This window comes from Conger conger, chromosome 7, assembly GCF_963514075.1.
Source record: "Conger conger chromosome 7, fConCon1.1, whole genome shotgun sequence".
Taxonomy (NCBI): Eukaryota; Metazoa; Chordata; class Actinopteri; order Anguilliformes; family Congridae; genus Conger; species Conger conger.
In genome coordinates this window covers 31,223,015-31,241,082 of record NC_083766.1, presented here as the reverse complement: position 1 = coordinate 31,241,082, position 18,068 = coordinate 31,223,015, and the positions used below count along the sequence as shown (strand labels likewise).

General features: G+C 44.7%; 1 protein-coding gene across 1 annotated transcript in view; it reads left to right on the top strand.

The window, feature by feature from the left end:
• Positions 1–2,507: 2,507 nt before the first annotated feature.
• LOC133132146 (serine/threonine-protein kinase TAO1-like) overlaps positions 2,508–18,068 on the top strand; it is a 45,603-nt gene continuing 30,042 nt past the window's right edge. The window contains exon 1 of the mRNA XM_061247349.1: positions 2,508–3,056. The gene's annotated coding sequence lies outside the window, so the exon portion shown is untranslated. The remainder of the gene's footprint in view (positions 3,057–18,068) is intronic.

Here is an 18,068-nt window from a genome sequence, read left to right as displayed (position 1 = left end):
GTATATGCAGTGAATACATTAATTTGCATGAGTACAATATCGGCTCATTCATTTGTACTTGATTTTTGGTGCAATGGTGCAATAATAAATGCAGTTCATTCAACTGAAATAAATTAATCTAACTATTCCTCTGAGTGATGCTTCATAAGCAGAATTTTCCAAAATCTGGTTTTGCTGATTCATCTTTTTCATGGACAGTACGTATGATCATTTTTTGCTACCTTGTCACATACTAAGTGGGTCTGGGTGTCTCATAAAAGTGAATGGTTATGCATGTTAAATACCTTCCATGGAATTTGTTTTGATTGTTTGATTGTTACATTACATTGAATGTAATGTAATAAATTTGGTGCAATATCAGGTCAGAGAATGGTCTTTGAAATTAGAGGAAAAAACACAAAGGAACAGTTAACAATAACATGCAGTGCTTCCATATTGCACTGTATCTCCCATTCATGACAGGGCTTCAATAAGCTTCCCCTCAGCCTGGATACAGAGACAGAGCACATTTCCTTCTCATTGGCAGGGTAGGGGGGGCAGGAGGAGAGCCAATCAGGAGTGCAGCCTATCCATGCTGCACGTCCATTGGCTGCCGGCAGTTGGGTGGAGAATGGCAGTCATTCTTTCACCCTGTATCCCTTGCACACAGTTTTTTGTCTCCTTACAAGTGTTCTTGGTCTATAGAAAAGCTTAGGCTTCAAAATCTTAAAGCGAAGATATCTGCAAACCACCATAGCACTGTGAATAATGCATAATGGTTTGAAGGGTATGGATATATTACATTATTGACGTTTTTGAGAGTACAGTATGTGCTTGGTAGCAGTCAGTTCCAGATGACCTTAATCTTATGTGCGCAATGCTGCTCAATATGTTTTTCAGCAGCTGAGGAATGGAGTATTAACATAACACAATGTACTGCACAAACGACAGATTGCACACAGACCTCAGTTTCATTAAACCCACAGTATTGATTCAAGCCATTTCAGTGACAAGACATCATTTGATGAAGGAACTGCAGACAATTAGCAATGATTATACAAAAATGTATTGTTGGGGGTGGGAGGGTTAGGCAGGGGTCACTGTCTAATTTTGAGGGCTGCTGGGAGATTCACTACAAGGGAGCATCTGGGCTAATAGAGTGACCCTACATAGCAGGAGGCTAACTCAGTTTTGTATTAATAATCATTTCATTGTAAAGGGCAGGAGAGCAGCATGGGGAAGCAGGACTATTTGTGGAAGGTTGGCGTTAGTTGTTAATTAGCTTAGGAGCTAAGCATGGGAGGGTTGAAACGAACACCTACACCCACCCACCCACACACACACACACACATTCAAATGTGCTCCTAAGCACACAAATGTGCTCCTAAATTAATAAATGTTCAGTTTTGTAATACGTCTTTCTCCATGTTCTCTCTTTGAGAATAAAATATTGTTTTTAGGGGTGCCTAAATCCTGCTACAGCCTTTAGTTCTGTGGCTTCCAGATACCGCCAGTCTCCCAGCCGGCCTGAAAACACTCCCTCTAGGACTTCCCCTGTGCCCTGACCTAACACCTACTCCCCACCACCTCTCTTCACCCTGTGTCTCTCGCTTGACTTTCACCATTTCGTTGCTCAGCAACCTAACCTGCACTTGCTCTTTTAACACATCACATTTCCTTGTGTCTTAATTTAAATAGATTATGCTTAATCCAAGCTATAATGAAGATTGAAGCTTCCTGGACAAGGAAGATTGAAGATCACTTGATTCTCACCCAACTGACCTTTCCCGCTTTCTCCATATGCCGTAGCAATTGTATGATGCATGTCCTTTCTAACGGTCATTTACGCATTTACATTATACGCCAACAACATTTGCCTTTAAACAAAGTAGAATATTCTTAACTATAAAAGAACTAAATAGTTAAAGTAGTAAAAATGTTATGCAATCAAACTTGAAAAGGTTGCAGCAGTGTACACAGGGGCGCCGTAAGGGTAGTTACGTAGGATGTTTCCAAGGGTCCTGACTGACATGGGCCTTCAAAAAAATAGTAGAACATGGGATTTTCTGGGGCAGACATGACTAATGTGAGATGAGCCCCTAATTGTACATAGTCTATTTTGATGTAATATAACATAATATACTATGTTCGGCAGTTCAAGTTTTCAACAAGCATCTTGGGAGTTTGGTAAATTTTTACGCTTAAAATGTTACTGAGAGTTACCTTATTTTACTGAGCTATCTTTCTGTATTACTGTTTAGAGAACATTTCATGACTAACATTCATAAAGAATCTGTAGCACAGAGTGCTGACAAAACTAGTCAAGGCTGCCCTTGGGTAACTGGGTACCTTTTCATGATAAATTGTACATGGATAAGAACGCTTGAGTGCAAGGAATATGACGTGAAAGATTATCTATCAGTGAATGTCAGACACTGAAGGCATGTTCTTCTCCAAAACCCCCCACTCTAAGCTCCCTCTCGCGATGTCCCCGCCCCGCGGGACTTGGCCGCGCCGCCCGTACTCCGCGCGCTGCGGCCACTAGGATTCGGTCAGCGCGAGCAAACGGAGCTTGGGGCTCCAGGAACAGACGGGAAGACGACGGGACAGAAAATCTGCGCCCCCGAATAAACAGTGAAAATACAACACACCCGCATCAAATATCACAGCCAGAGCGACACATAAGCCCATGGACTGGAGCAAGGGCGTGGTCGCAGGTTAGTTTTAGTGAGTTTGCAGGGTGTTCCTTCATATTTTTCCCCGTGTTTGTCACAGAGGGAGGAGGTGGAACGCACCGCCGCCATCTTTGGGACCTGCCTGTGACTGAAAAGCGAGCTTCTGGGCCACGGCTGGCCTTGGAGAAGAGTTGCAAAACGCTAAACAACAACAGCAGCTTGGTTTGACAGCACTCAACAAGGCAACAACATCGCAGACCAATTCGGGGAGCGCAGGGAGAACAACAAGCGTAAAACGAGAATCTCGGTTCCACTCTTCCTCCCCCCGAACTGCTTGAGCACTAGCTACTCCTTGGATACGGTATTAGCTCCTGTTCCTTTTAAACCTGGCCCGTCGGACGGGTAAGTGTCCGCACAATCAGTACACCATTGCGTGCAAATAGATTATCCAAAATGGGTGAGGGGCCTGTGATTTTTTAACTAGATGCCTGAAAGTAGCTAGCTAACATTAGCTAGGTAAATACCCATGTCCCAGGCGCAAATAACGTTGCTGTTAACGTTAGCTGGCGTTAGCCAAGTTAGCTTGTTGGGGTTTTGTATGGCTATGTGCGATGATGGGTGTAACTATTGCTTGCTCGCTAGCTAGGGGACTATTAGCTACTTTCCCTCTGTCAATCGATGCTCTTTGCGAGTAAATAATTATAACTGGCTGTTGATTAATCATGCATACGTTTAATTGTCTATCTTACTAATTATCTCGCTAATTGTTTTTGTATGCTGGGCTGTCCCATATTTGTATCTCCGACGGGTTTGGTGCAGTGTCGCACGGTGAAACCGTAACGTCACCCATGTGCCATTCGGATGCAGGGTGTTTTGAATGTGTGTACGAAGGGGGTCACTTGAACATCAGTCGCTAGCAGCGAGTAAGTTATCCTATTTGTGAACAGAACACTGTCAATGAGCATTGGGTAGGTAACCAGCTAGCAAGCTAGTTGCCAACTATGGTACATGACTCATGAGCTTGGTAGCTACCGAGATGGCTAGCTACATGTAGCTAACAAGCCATTGGCCAATGTTACTGCGTTAGCTATGATGTTTCCCTGTGACCAATGTCGTAAGCTATCGTTAGGTATTCACTCGTCTGTTCCTTTCTGTTCTGACGGTCCAATAACCGAATCAGGCGCTATCACACATCAGGTACGTTGCCCACAAGCTAGTGCAATATAGCTAGCTACCTAAGTTAGCTGTCTCATTGGACAATATATATATATATATATATATATATATATATATATATATATATATACTGTTGACACAACAGTGGATTTGTGGTTATGGGAAAATATCGTCTTGGGTGGTGTTCGGTGTAAACATGACTGGCTTCTGATACATTCTTGCGTTGGTTGACTGGCTAGATAACGTCAGAACATTTGGTTAACGTTTGCTTCTTCATAGTCGGTGGCAACGTTAGTTAACGCTACCCATCTGCTTTCGTTTTCGTTGATCACGAACGTCCAAGTTCGCCGTACCAGGCAGGGCAACCGATTTGACCCCCCTTCTCTTGTTTTTTTTTTTATTCCCTCTCTCACCCTCCTCCTCCTCCTCCTCCTCTCACCCCCACCCCAACTGTGGTCCCATTTTGATATTCAGCAAATTAAAATGGTGTATATTGTGTCTTCTGTTGGGAGGGAGTGGGCTAAGAAAACAGAAAGCATTTTGCCTTTTATCACAAGTTGGATAACTGTTCGCTAGCAAATGCTATATTTGTATTTGCTTTTCAGGGGTTGCGCCAGGGTTGATAATCAGCTCAAAGTCGTCATAAAAAACTTATTAAAGTGGTGTCTTGTGCCGCTGCTCAATTTATGCTTACATCCCCCTGGTCGGTCGTTTCTAGATATGAAGTGTATCTTGGGGAGGAGGCTAGGCCGTAAGTTACCTGATGCGTGGTTCTGTATACATAGCTATTTGAGCCTGGCAGTATGGACACGTATATTTTCTGAATTAAACAGGATCTATCTCTTATTCAATGCGCCAACACCGTTGACCCGTGTTTTATCGCATTACAAAGTTTTTTAGCCCGATTAATAGAATCAGCTTTGGTGATATTGCAGACAGATAACAAGATATATGTGATGAATTATGCGTGCGTTCATTTTCCTGCAGATATGTTTCTCGGCAAAGCGTCTAATACAGTTTTGGATCCGTTTTCGTGGGTGGGGTAGGGTGTGCTTCAGTTTAAAGGGATCTGTACTAGGCCAGCTCTGACTGGGAGAAAGTTTCCAAGTTAGAAACGCTGCTTTTGCCGAGTTGCACACACATTTTAACCAGTGTCACACCCAGCCTGGGGAACCATATTGGGGGTGTGTGTGTGAGTGTGTTGCATAAAGGCATGCAGACTCTGGTGTGTGAAAGAGAAGGGGGGTATGGAGGCTGAATGGTGCCTCTGTCTGGGAGAGACAGCCCCTTGTCCCCCCCCTCCACACCACACACACTATTGTGTCCCCCTGACCTCAGCGGTGCTATCATTAGCCTGTCTTCTGTCTTGTCCAGGAAGCTTCAGCTCCATTGTCTTCTGTCCAGTTGGGCGGAGGCTTATACCCATGTTCTAGACCTGGTCCCCCACGGCCCTGGTGTGCTGCAGAGTTTCGCAAGTTTCCTCAGAAGCGCGTCGTCTTGCTTTGTTCCTGCGCTATACGTTTCAGGAAGTGGTTGTGTAATGGGGGTGAGGGGGTGGGCATAGATGTGGGTATCCTGGTGGGTGAGGGTTGTAGTGCATTGGTGGCTACGCTAATCTCCTGTGGGAATTCCTGGTTATATTGGAGCAGTCTGTGATAATGGGCCTCCATGCATTGCATTTATCATCACAGGATAAAGATATGAAGATGAGATGTATGTGGGCCTTGCCCAAGTAGCTTCTGGGGAAAAAAGAGTTCCAAGTGTTACTGGTGAATCCCTTTTCTGAAGCAACTGCACTGCTGGATAAATAAAGACAAGTTCCTTTATTATCTCATGCAGTCATAATGTCAGTGGCACAGATAAGGCATAGATTATCTATTAGGCTAATAATTATGCCACACTTCATCAGGGTTCTAAACAACTGCAATACAACTTAAAGCAGATTTATTTCCAGGTTTTTTTTTTTGTTGTCAGAAATTTGAATGAACTTCAGAATTGGATTGTTTTGCCAACTTTGTTTGTTTCTTTGACTTGCATATTACCTACGTGCTCTGCATTATGCCAGGTCATCTATGATTTTGCCATGGAATCCACAAAAATCACTGCACTGAATCCCCTCAGGAGTAAATTCCAACTGTTTTACTTCAACCACAGCACTTCCTGATTTATTTTTACACATGTTTATTTGTCTACTGATGTTCATGTACATTTCTGCATTTGGCTCTCTCGCTCTGCCAGTCCTAGTAAGACTGTTCTCTGAAGGAATGAGCTACTTCTCTATACTCAGTTGGCATGCCGTGCAGTTTGTTTCAGATCAGTTCTGTGCATTTTTGGTGCTGCAAAAAGTCCCATTGCCACTGCTAATCTAATTTTCATTTATTTAACGAAAAATGTATTAGAAATGTTAGCAATTCATTATCTAATGCTTGAACAAACAGGTTTTCACATTTCTTTTAAAAAGAAAAGTGCATCAACATAAAATGCAGCATAAACATAATCTCTATTAGGCTAGTAAACAAGACGGGAAAGAGTACTTCCATTAGTTTTAATTTCATACTAAAGATAGTCAATTCTTGAAAGGATTCAACATTTTGAAATTCAAATACAGCATTTTGCTGTATCAAAACATGAACATGGTTGCAATAACATGGTAAATGTTATTGAGTTCCATTTGAAACTAAACCATTACTAGAACCACTTTGAGTGCTTATATTTTACAGAAGATAATCTAGGCGGTAGCACATTTTGAGTAAAGAAGACTGCGTGGAGACAACCAACAATGGAGTCTAACAGTAATATTGAGCAACATATCAAACCTCATTTTAAAGAAGCTTTTTGGATTTTTGCATTCGGTATGCAATTTCCTGTGCATGCATCGTCACATCAAAACTTGGTGGGATTGTTGCACCGACATCACCTTTGGAAAAGGGCATATAGAGGAGTAATTACAGACTGCTCACACTGAGTAGATATTGCTACAAAACCACCATTGTGGAAAGATTAAGGACATTAAGTATTAACACTGAGTTTTTTCTCAAAAGGTAAAACAGCACATTACATTTGTACTTCTTGTAACGGATGCAACAAGATGATGTTGACGGAAATGGGCCATCATGGTTGAGGTGTTGACATCAGCATGGCTTCAACACACTGGTGAAGCAATTGCACTATTTTATCAATTGCACATCATTTTCCATCATGGACATTGTTAATTAGAAATACATAATGCTCCCAAACAGCAGACCTAAACACTTTAGGGAGATACTATGGTTATTTTTTGCAAACTGGCTGGCTGACTAATCCTTGAGCTATAAAATGAATTTGAAGTTCACCTTAGTTCTGCTGGGATTTAAATGAATGTAGCACAAGTTAACTGATGCTTGTTATTTACATTGTTTTTTATGTTGTATAACATTGGATAGAAATGGCCAATATAACCTTACGTGACTTTCCATCTTTCAGATGAGACGTTGAACCCTGGTCCTGACTCACTGGTCATTAAAGATCCCATGACACTGATCGCAGAGTAGGGGGTTCCCTAGTGTCTTGGCTAAATTGCCAACCTTGCTCTCTCAACCTGCCACCTAATCATCTGCTGATTTAATTGGCTAAAAAAACAAAACAAAAAAAAACAACAACCAAACAACAGTTCTCTCCCTCTCCATCTCAGCTGATGTGTGGTGCCAAATGGCTGCCGTTGCATCACTCAGGGGGGTGCTAAACTTTTGTAAACTAAACCATGGGTGTTGAACTGAATGGTTTGGATTGTTTTACATGAGTCGTTGCATTTCTAATCCCTTAAATATAATAGTGGGATTTTTAGTGTTTTCTAGTCAAATTTCTTTGTCATTTGGCTGCACTCATAGCCTTTCCTAAAAGACTATTGGATTTAGAGTGTTTTGTTCCCACCAATCAGATAATGAGGTCTCAGAGTCACTGTGTTTGTGTGTTTGTAGCTGTGGAGTGTTTTATAAATATTTTGAATTTGGTATCATAATGCAGATTTATTATGCTTTGGTTGCGTTAATTGGAGGCCCCCCAGAGCCTCAACCTGTCACGCTAACCTCTCTCCCACTCCCCACTCACATAATGGCTCTGCAACATTAAACAGCCAGGAAAGAGGGGGGGAAAATAGTTTCCCTTAACAGAAACGCTTCTCTAGCCCGAGTGAGGAAAGGGTTAAGCAGCGTGCTGTGGAGGGGGTTAAGTAATTGAGTGCAGTTGAGCAAGGAGGTCCCGGCCACAGTTAGATCACAGCTCTGAGACTGCGAGGACCTCTCGGGGAAACTGCCATTTTCCAGGGACCAGGGCTAAGGGCGTAACACCCAAATAAAAATGAGTGAGGGGGTGGGGGTGGACCTAACCGCCGTGCCGTGCAGAAACACAGCGGCACAACCGGAGCCACTTTTACTGTCAAATCAGTCCTTTACTGCTATTTTTAGAACTGAACTGGAACATTACACATTTTTGGGAGAGGTTACCAAAGCGTCTGAACAGGCTAAATGTTGTTACCCGTTGTCCCAACCCCCCCTTTTGGGTTGGAACCTATAGATACATGAACATGAGAAATTTTGTTTTAATGTGGAATGGAGTTGAACAACAAAGCCCAGAAGCTTTTATGTTCCTAAATATATTTATTCCACCTCTTCTCTTGACCAGTTAATGGCCTGGTAGTTCCTTCCAAAGATCCAGATTTTTCTGGTGTGTAAATCTGGCAGGCTGGCACTTTTCCTTCCTTCAGTGTTCCTGTTTTGCTCAATGGTTTAATAGCTAGATAAATATTCACTCTTAGCTGATTTTGTTTTATTTTGATCTTGGCCAGAAATGGATGAATAAATTGTCTTGATAGTGCCGTTTAAAAACATCTTGAGAATGCCCTTGACATTGTCTGTTGTGCACTGGCTCTGTTTCGTATAAGTCATTAGTTATGTACGTGCTGCGAAAACTCGCCATCAAGTTGATGGGATTTCTGTTGTCAATCGAAACATACCATGTTATAATAAACAATCCCAGAGTTCAACATTAAGGTTTTTCACACTTGCCCTGCTATGGCAAAGCCTTCCAGTGACATAAAGTGCATAAAAGACAAAGCAAGTGTTTGTTGTATATTTAACTGTAACTTGTGTCATCAGATCGTGGAAAACATGTTAGAAATAATTTGATTGGATTAACCCCATTATATTAAAGGGGTATTTCACTTCCTGTGTTGTTTTTATGTAATTCCTGTTTTTACTGTACTTTTGTAATGGTCTCACACAGTTTTAGATTTAAGGTGGTTTGTGATGGCCAGATGGCTTTACAGTGGCTGGTGTATATAGGCACATTTAGAGGTTTGTGGTCTAAAGCAAGAAAGCACACTTAAAGTGACTCCAAAGCAGCTTTTACTCTGTTACTGTTTGCAGAGGCTGTGAACGAAATTACATTTACTCAGATTTATGAACTTGAATATCAGCTTTTACTTCTACACGTGAGCACAGTGATCCCAGTTTGCACTAGTTTGAAACCTCTGTGAATACATAAAATACCCTTCATCGCGCACACAAATGGTCTGGACCAATGAAAAACGTACACTAATACTGAAGTAATTTAAAAAAACAGCATAAAGTGAGCTATGAAAGTGAAGCATTTAAGCATTAGATTAAGATTTATCTTGGATTAAGTGTTTTATTTTAGAACTGAGAGTGCTAGCAGCAGTGAATAACTATGTAGAGAAATAGTTGTGACAGGTAGCTCACCGTGAGAGGGCCTACATTGCTATGATGGCTGGATAAACACAAACCACAAATATCATCACTACACATCACTGTGACTGAAGGTTATTTTTATTTACTCCATTTTGTTTAGATGACCACATTATCATCCATAGACTAGCTAGTGTTACTGTGTATCAATTCAATTTCTTGGCATATTGGTCAAAAGTGTACTGTACCAATGTTCTCTGTAATCAACTTGACCCTCGCCTCATAATATTTTTTCTCACTCACAACAGGGCTTCTGTGCTCACCAAGAAGAGATTTTAACTCACTGAATTATGAATTATTAGCTCGTCCGATGGCCAAGTGTGTGAGCCGTCTTACCTGCCCGGCACCTGGTTTTACTTTTGAACCCTGTTAAATCCTGTGTCCATGTGTGTTAGTGTGGTGGTGGAAAATACTGAAGCACAGTTGAAGCATAACAGGCGGACCTCCGCGATGTAAAGCGATCCGGTTTGATTAGCGTCGAGATTACACAAATTGAAAGGGGGTCAAAATCGTGAAACTGGATTTTCCAGCAAGTTTAGATGAAAAGTGGGGAGGAAAAGCAGTTCATTCATTTGCGGTCTGGTGTGTGGATTTAGTTTTGAGGTCCTCAGAACGGGCAGAATGTGCAGCGTACACACGGGGGCGAGTGCGGATCGAGGTGCTGGCTGGGAGCTGGGCTGCACTGAACTCAGCTCTGCTCTGTGAACACTGGGGCTGTCCAGCCCTGCTCCTGCAGCTCTCCACTTCAGCCCTCATCTCACACGCCTGCTCCTGCAGCTCTTCACTTCAGCCCTAATCTCACACGCCTGCTCCTGCAGCTCTTCACTTCAGCCCTAATCTCACACGCCTGCTCCTGCAGCTCTTCACTTCAGCCCTAATCTCACACGCCTGCTCCTGCAGCTCTTCACTTCAGCCCTAATCTCACACGCCTGCTCCTGCAGCTCTTCACTTCAGCCCTAATCTCACACGCCTGCTCCTGCAGCTCTTCACTTCAGCCCTAATCTCACACGCCTGCTCCTGCAGCTCTTCACTTCAGCCCTAATCTCACACGCCTGCTCCTGCAGCTCTTCACTTCAGCCCTAATCTCACACGCCTGCTCCTGCAGCTCTTCACTTCAGCCCTAATCTCACACGCCTGCTCCTGCAGCTCTTCACTTCAGCCCTAATCTCACACGCCTGCTCCTGCAGCTCTTCACTTCAGCCCTAATCTCACACGCCTGCTCCTGCAGCTCTTCACTTCAGCCCTAATCTCACACGCCTGCTCCTGCAGCTCTTCACTTCAGCCCTAATCTCACACGCCTGCTCCTGCAGCTCTTCACTTCAGCCCTAATCTCACACGCCTGCTCCTGCAGCTCTTCACTTCAGCCCTAATCTCACACGCCTGCTCCTGCAGCTCTTCACTTCAGCCCTAATCTCACACGCCTGCTCCTGCAGCTCTCCACTTCAGCCCTAATCTCACACGCCTGCTCCTGCAGCTCTTCACTTCAGCCCTAATCTCACACGCCTGCTCCTGCCCATTAGCAGCTCCACCATGTCTCTAGCTGTTGCATGAGGTGCGCTTTCTTTGTGAAAACCGACTGGACGGTAGATGGGGTCGGGCAGCCCTGCTGGACACCAATAAGACTGAAAGGTAGAGGCACTGTCTTTATTACATTACATCACATTAATGGCATTTGGCAGACGGTCTTATCCAGAGCGACATACAGTTGATGAGACAAAACAGGAGACAATCCTTCCCTGGAGCAACGCAGGGTTAAGGGCCTTGCTCAAGGACCCAACGGCTGTGCGGATCTTATTGTGGCTACGCTGGAGATCGAACCACCGATCTTGCGGTTGTGTACCTTAACCACTACGCTTATAGGCCGCCACATGAAAGACATCTTTGTAGTATTGGCTAAGATAAAATATTTTGTTATTTAGTTAAATAAATTAAGAAAAGATTTGAGGAGAGATTTGAGTCAGTTATGAAATGATGACACCCTCGATTACCCAGTTGCCAGGGGATTACACCCCCCTGGGGCAAGTCACTTGATACTATCTTCCTTAAACCATTTCAGTCACTGTTCTGTTTGATATCCGTAAAGACCTTTAGACAGGTCGCGGATGTCTTGGCTCTTACTGTGCCCCTGACTCATTCAGTTAGACTAGTTTCTCGATCTCAGAATTGATAAAGACTGTCTGAGGTAGCCAAATTGCAGAACCTGTTTTTTTTTTTAGTGAAAAAAAGTACCAGTCGGTAGATCTGCTGGTAGAAGTCCAAGAACAGGGATGGGAATTACTGCCTCTGACTGCAACTCTCTGAATGCAGGCGAACACATTTGAACTTCTGGTTTTATTTGATATTAGCAGCAGACGTTGCAGGAAGAAAAGAAACAGTGCTGGGTTCTCCTGCGGTGAACGGTGTTTATGCACCCAGCTGTTCAGCCAATAACGATGACCTGTAAGTGAAATGTTCCCTCCACAGGGGATTCATTTTCACGTCAGAGACGGAGTGTGTTACCTGCTGCCCGTGTGTGGGGATGAGTTCGCACGGGTGTGGGGCTCAGTGCTCACTTCAGAGATGTTAGAATGTGAATATGTGCATCACACATACTTGCATCCCATTGAGCTTGGCTTTTTAGGCAGTAATGAATGAGAATTGTATACAATTGCGTTTTGCAGCAGACAGGTGGGTGGCGTGTCCAGCTAAAGCACTGGTTCCCCGAGCAGCAGGAGACGTGTTCTGGGCTCCAACGCAGACCACACCAGTGTCTGCTGCATGGGGTGGGGTCAGCTCCCTATGAAATTAGCTCAGGAAGTGAACTGAAGTGAAGCCCATTCATTTATAAATGGCCAAAGGTTCTGTGAGGATTTTCTAATTCATTAATTCATTGATTTCCAGTTAATTTCCAGAATTGACTGAATTGAAGTGGTCAGCATTGGTCAGCATCTCCCCACAGGGAGGGAGATTGTGTGAGTGTTGGTCAGGGCTCACAGGGTGGGAGATTGTGTGAGTGTTGGTCGGGGCACTCAGGGTGGGAGATTGTGTGAGTGTTGGTCAGGGCACCCAGGGTGGGAGATTGTGTGAGTGTTGGTCGGGGCACCCACGGTGGGAGATTGTGTGAGTGTTGGTCGGGGCACCCAGGGTGGGAGATTGTGTGTGTTGGTCAGGGCTCACAGGGAGGGAGAGTTTGAGCAGGTGGGGATTCGCCCACCTCATCACACAAGAGCAACTCCTGCTGTTGATTGGTTGCTTGCGGTCCAGCTGCACTGACTGTGTGCAAACGCTTGTGCAGTGGTTGAGCAGATCAGTTGAAGGACTGCACAGCGAAAAGAATAAAAATAAAACCAGGAAAGCCACAGGCTGCAATTATATGACCATAAAGCTACTAGCTTTATTACATGCAGACACACACATGCGCACACACACAATATTACTGCCGGTTTTTATAGGAACGAAACCGCCAATTTATCTTCAGGCATCCCCAAATGAAAAGCTATGATGTAACTAAAGCTATTTTTATATATAATATGGGATAATGTTATGTTTTATGTCTAGTGTCAGTTGAATTGGCCCCGTAATGGTTTCAAATAATAAAATATGTTCGACAACTTATTTCCTTGTTGCTCCTTTGAGACCAGTATAGAATTATTAGGCCTAATAATAGATGTACATCCTTTTGAAGGGATTTAGACTAGGATCTTGCTTCTGGCAATTGGACACACATCATGGGGTTATGAAGCCTCCAGTCTGTCTCGGTGAGGACAGTAGCATCACATGATATCATGATGTTGGAGGAAATTATGTCAAGAGTACATATTTTAACATGACCCCTTGTTGCGCTGTACACATAGTAGCACGAGACGCAGGTGACCCATAGCACGTCGTTTTAGAGTCGACGGATCTTTCTCAAATCCGGCCTTTTTCTGCAGCACGGAGCGGTGCTGCTGTTCCAGCAGGTTTAAACAAAACACCCACCCGTAACTGAACAATTTTCTGGACATTCCGGTTAATCAGATCGCGAAGTCTGTAAACAGCTTGGTCTCCTTTGAGACAGAACGGGGCGTGAGGGGCGGGGGGCGGGGGGGGGGGGGGGGGTTATTAGTCTCGGTGAGTACCGTGACGTTTGTTTCGCAACCCCTGAATGCTGTCAGGTCGTCTTGGTTCATGTTTGAGACAAATATTATTCGCTTCTTGGCTAAAGGTTACAGGAGCCACTGGCAATGAACAGTCAGCTTTACTGCATGTGTATTATATATATTCCATTGTATATATTCCAGGAATATAACCACGAATGACCAGCAATAGCAGTTCTGATTTTCTAGCAAACCTGGTTCAATAAAAATCCATATGCAGGTTTATACATTTCTCATTTATATATAATTTGTTATATATATACTTTTATCCAAAGTGACTTACAGTTGATTAGACTAAGCAGGGGACAGTCCCTCCTGGAGCAATGTGGGGTTAAGGGCCTTACTCAAGGGCCCAACAGCCGTTTATGATCGGTCAGCTAGGGTTGTATTAGAAATGGGAAATGTGTTGACGTTTATATTCCGCAGACTGAAAGCTGAAGTAGGTGCAGTGGCAGTCGGGCGTGTGTGTGGTGAGGGCAGTGTCCTCTCGGCTTTTTCTGCTCGGCGCTGACGGTCGCTGGTGCTCAGGTGCTGAGCAAACTGGAAATGCCTTCAGCGTGAAAAGAAGCCCAGCCACCAGCCAAACAATGACTCGCTTTGTGAAGGGCTGCGGGCTTCTGCGCATGTGTCTGTGTGTCTGTCAGTGTGTCAGGTTGTGTTTGTGTGTGTCTGTGTGTGTCTGTGTGTCAGGTTGTGTTTATGTGTGTCTGTGTGTCAGATTGTGTTTGTGTGTGTCTGTGTGTCAGGTTGTGTTTGTGTGTGTCTGTGTGTGTCTGTGTGTCAGGTTGTGTTTGTGTGTGTCTGTGTGTGTCTGTGTGTCAGGTTGTGTTTATGTGTGTGTCTGTGTGTCAGGTTGTGTTTGTGTGTGTCTGTGTGTGTCTGTGTGTCAGGTTGTGTTTATGTGTATCTGTGTGTCAGATTGTGTTTGTGTGTGTCTGTGTCTGGCAGTGTGTCAGGTTGTGTTTGTGTGTGTTTGTGTGTGTCTGTGTGTGTTAGTGTGTGTCTGTGTGTGTGGGGGGGGGGGGTGGTTGCGTGTTTGCCACAAACAAGAAAAGAATACCTTAAATACCTGAAATGGCACACGTCATTGACAAATTCAAGTTTTAGTGACTGAGCTGAAGGCATTTACCTCTGTTATTTACTGCTGGGCTTTACCAGAAGGAGAATACGTCACAGGACTCCCAAAGGCTGCTTTGTTTCCCACTTTATCAGTTTTATAGGACATGTAGCACTGTTCTGGGAAAGGAATAATGAACGCTCTTTTCTGTCATGACAAAATGGGTTCTTAATCAGACTTTGTAGTTGATTCGGTATGTTCTGGGTAAATTCAGTCTGAAAAGGGCCTATATTAATGCAGTCGGATGCACAAAACGCCAGCACGCACACTCAGACACATAAACACAGCTTTGTTTTGGTACTGAGCCTCATGTAGAGTTGAAAGTTTCTCTTCAGGATAGTGTTGGGACCCTGCGGTCCTGTGGTGAGTTTGGAGACAAGACCACAAACCTTATGAAAATGAAAAATACAGTAATATATTGAAATATATTTTCTGACACAAGAAAAATATATAGAAAATACTTGGGCAATTATACAAATTATTTATATAGATTTGTGTGTGTGTGTGTGGCTGAAACCCTCCCTAATTTTTCATCCCCTTGTGGGGCTGTCAACCGAAATCGACCCTAACGGAGTCTCCGTTCCATACCAGACAGTGGGGCTCTTCCATATCCTGGAACCGGGCTATGAGAGGAGCCACTCTACGATATATATATATATATATATATATATATATACACACACGTTTTGTTGAATACAAATGTAAACAAGCATTGCTGCTGAATATTTTTGCCAAGAATATACTAGATTACAGCCTGTGTGGGTGAATAGGGCAGAAATGCTTGGAGCAGTCATTTTGCACTCTGCTATTAGCACAGGGTTCACTGAGGCATTGGCAGGCCACCGTATCACACCAGGGTGAGCCTACGGAGCCGGTTGTCAGTGGAGTGGCACACACAGGCAGGAATCTGCCGCTCCGTAACGAGTGGAGCACAGCCGCTCATTCATAAGGGCAGTACGTTGCGAGTCAGGGATGTTACGGGTCAGCAAGTTACGGGTTCGGGATGAGCCCAGCCGGGCCGAAGGGCCCCGTTCTCACCCCCGCGCGCGCTCCAGCTCTGAAGCGGCCGGGCCGCGGAGAAGGACGCTCTCCCCCAGAATGCAGCGGGGCCGGGCGCCGGTCTGGGCCCCGCCCGAGCGGAATGGAAGGCCCTGAAACGCGGCGGCGCGGCGGCGCTGAGGTCATGCAGAAGGAATTCGGGCGCTCCTGTTCCTCGGTCCTGTCCCGCGGCATTCTTGCAGCCTGTGTTTGTGTGGCGTCCCGGGCGCCGCTGCGGCCGGCCGCTGACTCCTGCCCTCGCGCGCTTCGACGTGCCCGCGGGTCTGTCCGCCTCTCATCAGTTAGCGTTTCTTTCCTTAAAATGACATCCTTGTGCATTTCAACTGCTGGTGCTGACACGATGGCACAGGGTCTGCACATTTTCTGGGGTCTAGGAAATTAAGAAAAGTAGTCATTTTAACACCAACTAAATAATATATATATTTTTTAATCTACCTCCAACCAAAAATCCCAGTCACTCCCAAAAAAAAAAAACTAACAAACAAAAAAACCCCATTAATTTTACTTGCTAGCTATCAGATGGTCACCTGTTCCATGCTGACTAATTTGTGTAATGCCTTATTACATGTCGATAAATGCTTTTCCTGTCTTTTTAAAGTGATATTAAGTGATACAAACAAACTTCCATAGGTCCAACCCCCCAAATATTTGATTGGATCATTAGAGCTACTAACCTATGGCTGAGCAGTTGCTGTTACAGTACAGTCTTTTGAAGGCCATTTATAAGATTTTAGATTTCAGTTACGAAGCATTCAAAAAATTGTTCCCCGAACTGTGTCTGATTATGGCTTGAACAGAACTCGGATTTCCGTAAGGCTTAAAATGGAGCTCATGACTGGAGCTGCCTGTGGGAAATCCTGGGAGTCCATGAGCAGCGACAGAAGGCCTGACACTTGGGGGCTGGAGGCTGCTGTGGTGACCAGCCCACCTGTGCTGGGCTGATCCTCCCTGACCTCTCCCGTGCAGATGCCCTCACACGGGCCATCCTTACCTCAGAACCAGACTGCCGCGGCCCTGCTGCCTGTGGCATCACGGGCACGTTCAAACTTAACGTGCGTGAGGAACTCCTCCGCCAGCAGCCCATTCCGCATCCCTGGACCGGTCAGCTTACGCTGGCTCCCAATCGGGTTCAGGATCGAGCACACATTCCTCTAAAGCCCTGCTTTTTTAGGCTGCATCCTGCCTGGCTGATCTGGTGGGACCCTGAGTAGCCTCTGGCATGCTGGGATAAGCAACGCTGGAATGGTGCGCGGGTCAGTGTGCGCTCCTGGGGAGGCCTCTGGTGTGTGGAAGCCCCTGATCAGGCCAGCGCGGGAAGCACAGTGACTACCTTTCACCCGTGCCGTTTAAATCCTGACTTCTCTTGGCTCAGCGTATTAGTAATACCTATCCAGGCCACATTTGTCAATTTTCATATTAAATAAATAAATAAATAATTTGCTATTTAGTTGATGCTGTTAGCCAAAGCGACTTACAGGTTATTCTAAGGGGACAATCCCTCTATTAGTAATGCGGGGTTAAGGGCCCAACAGCTGTGTGGATCTTATCGTGGCCCCACCGGGGCTTTTGTCCACTAACTTTCCGTACCTTCATTTACCTTACCCACTAGGCGCGGCTGTTTTCATGACAAGTGCATTATTATTGTTTCAAGTCACAGTATGAGTTTGTGATTGTACTATAACCATCTGGGAATAATACCCTGGTGAAAACGCAGGTACGCAGTGGAGCTTCACGTTGAGAGATGTCCATTCATTCATAACAAGTGCAGATTTGTAGAAAAGCTCTGTTATCTCGTTGTTATCTGTAGGCACACACTGTTACGGCAGCGTTCAGTGATTTGGATATTGAGAGTGTGGGCTGAACAGAGCTAACACTGCCATCAGATAAAAACACATTAGCATGGCTGTGGCAGGAGGATCATGCTTTTACGCTCGCCGCCTATAGAAGAGTTGGCCGGCTACCTTCTTTACATCATGCTTGGCACGCCGTTTACAACTTAACTGTTAAAAATGGAGCCTCCCACATCGCTGCCACCGCTGTCAGCTTTCCCTGTGCGAGAAGACGTTGGCCACTGTCCTCACCCGTTCCATCACTGACATTAGGCCAGATGAAATGCACAGACATACCAGGCGCACTAAATACTCTGTCTAGACTGCCCTCTTCTCATTAGCCTGTGAGCCTGTGTGAAGTTTTTGGCTTGGTTTTG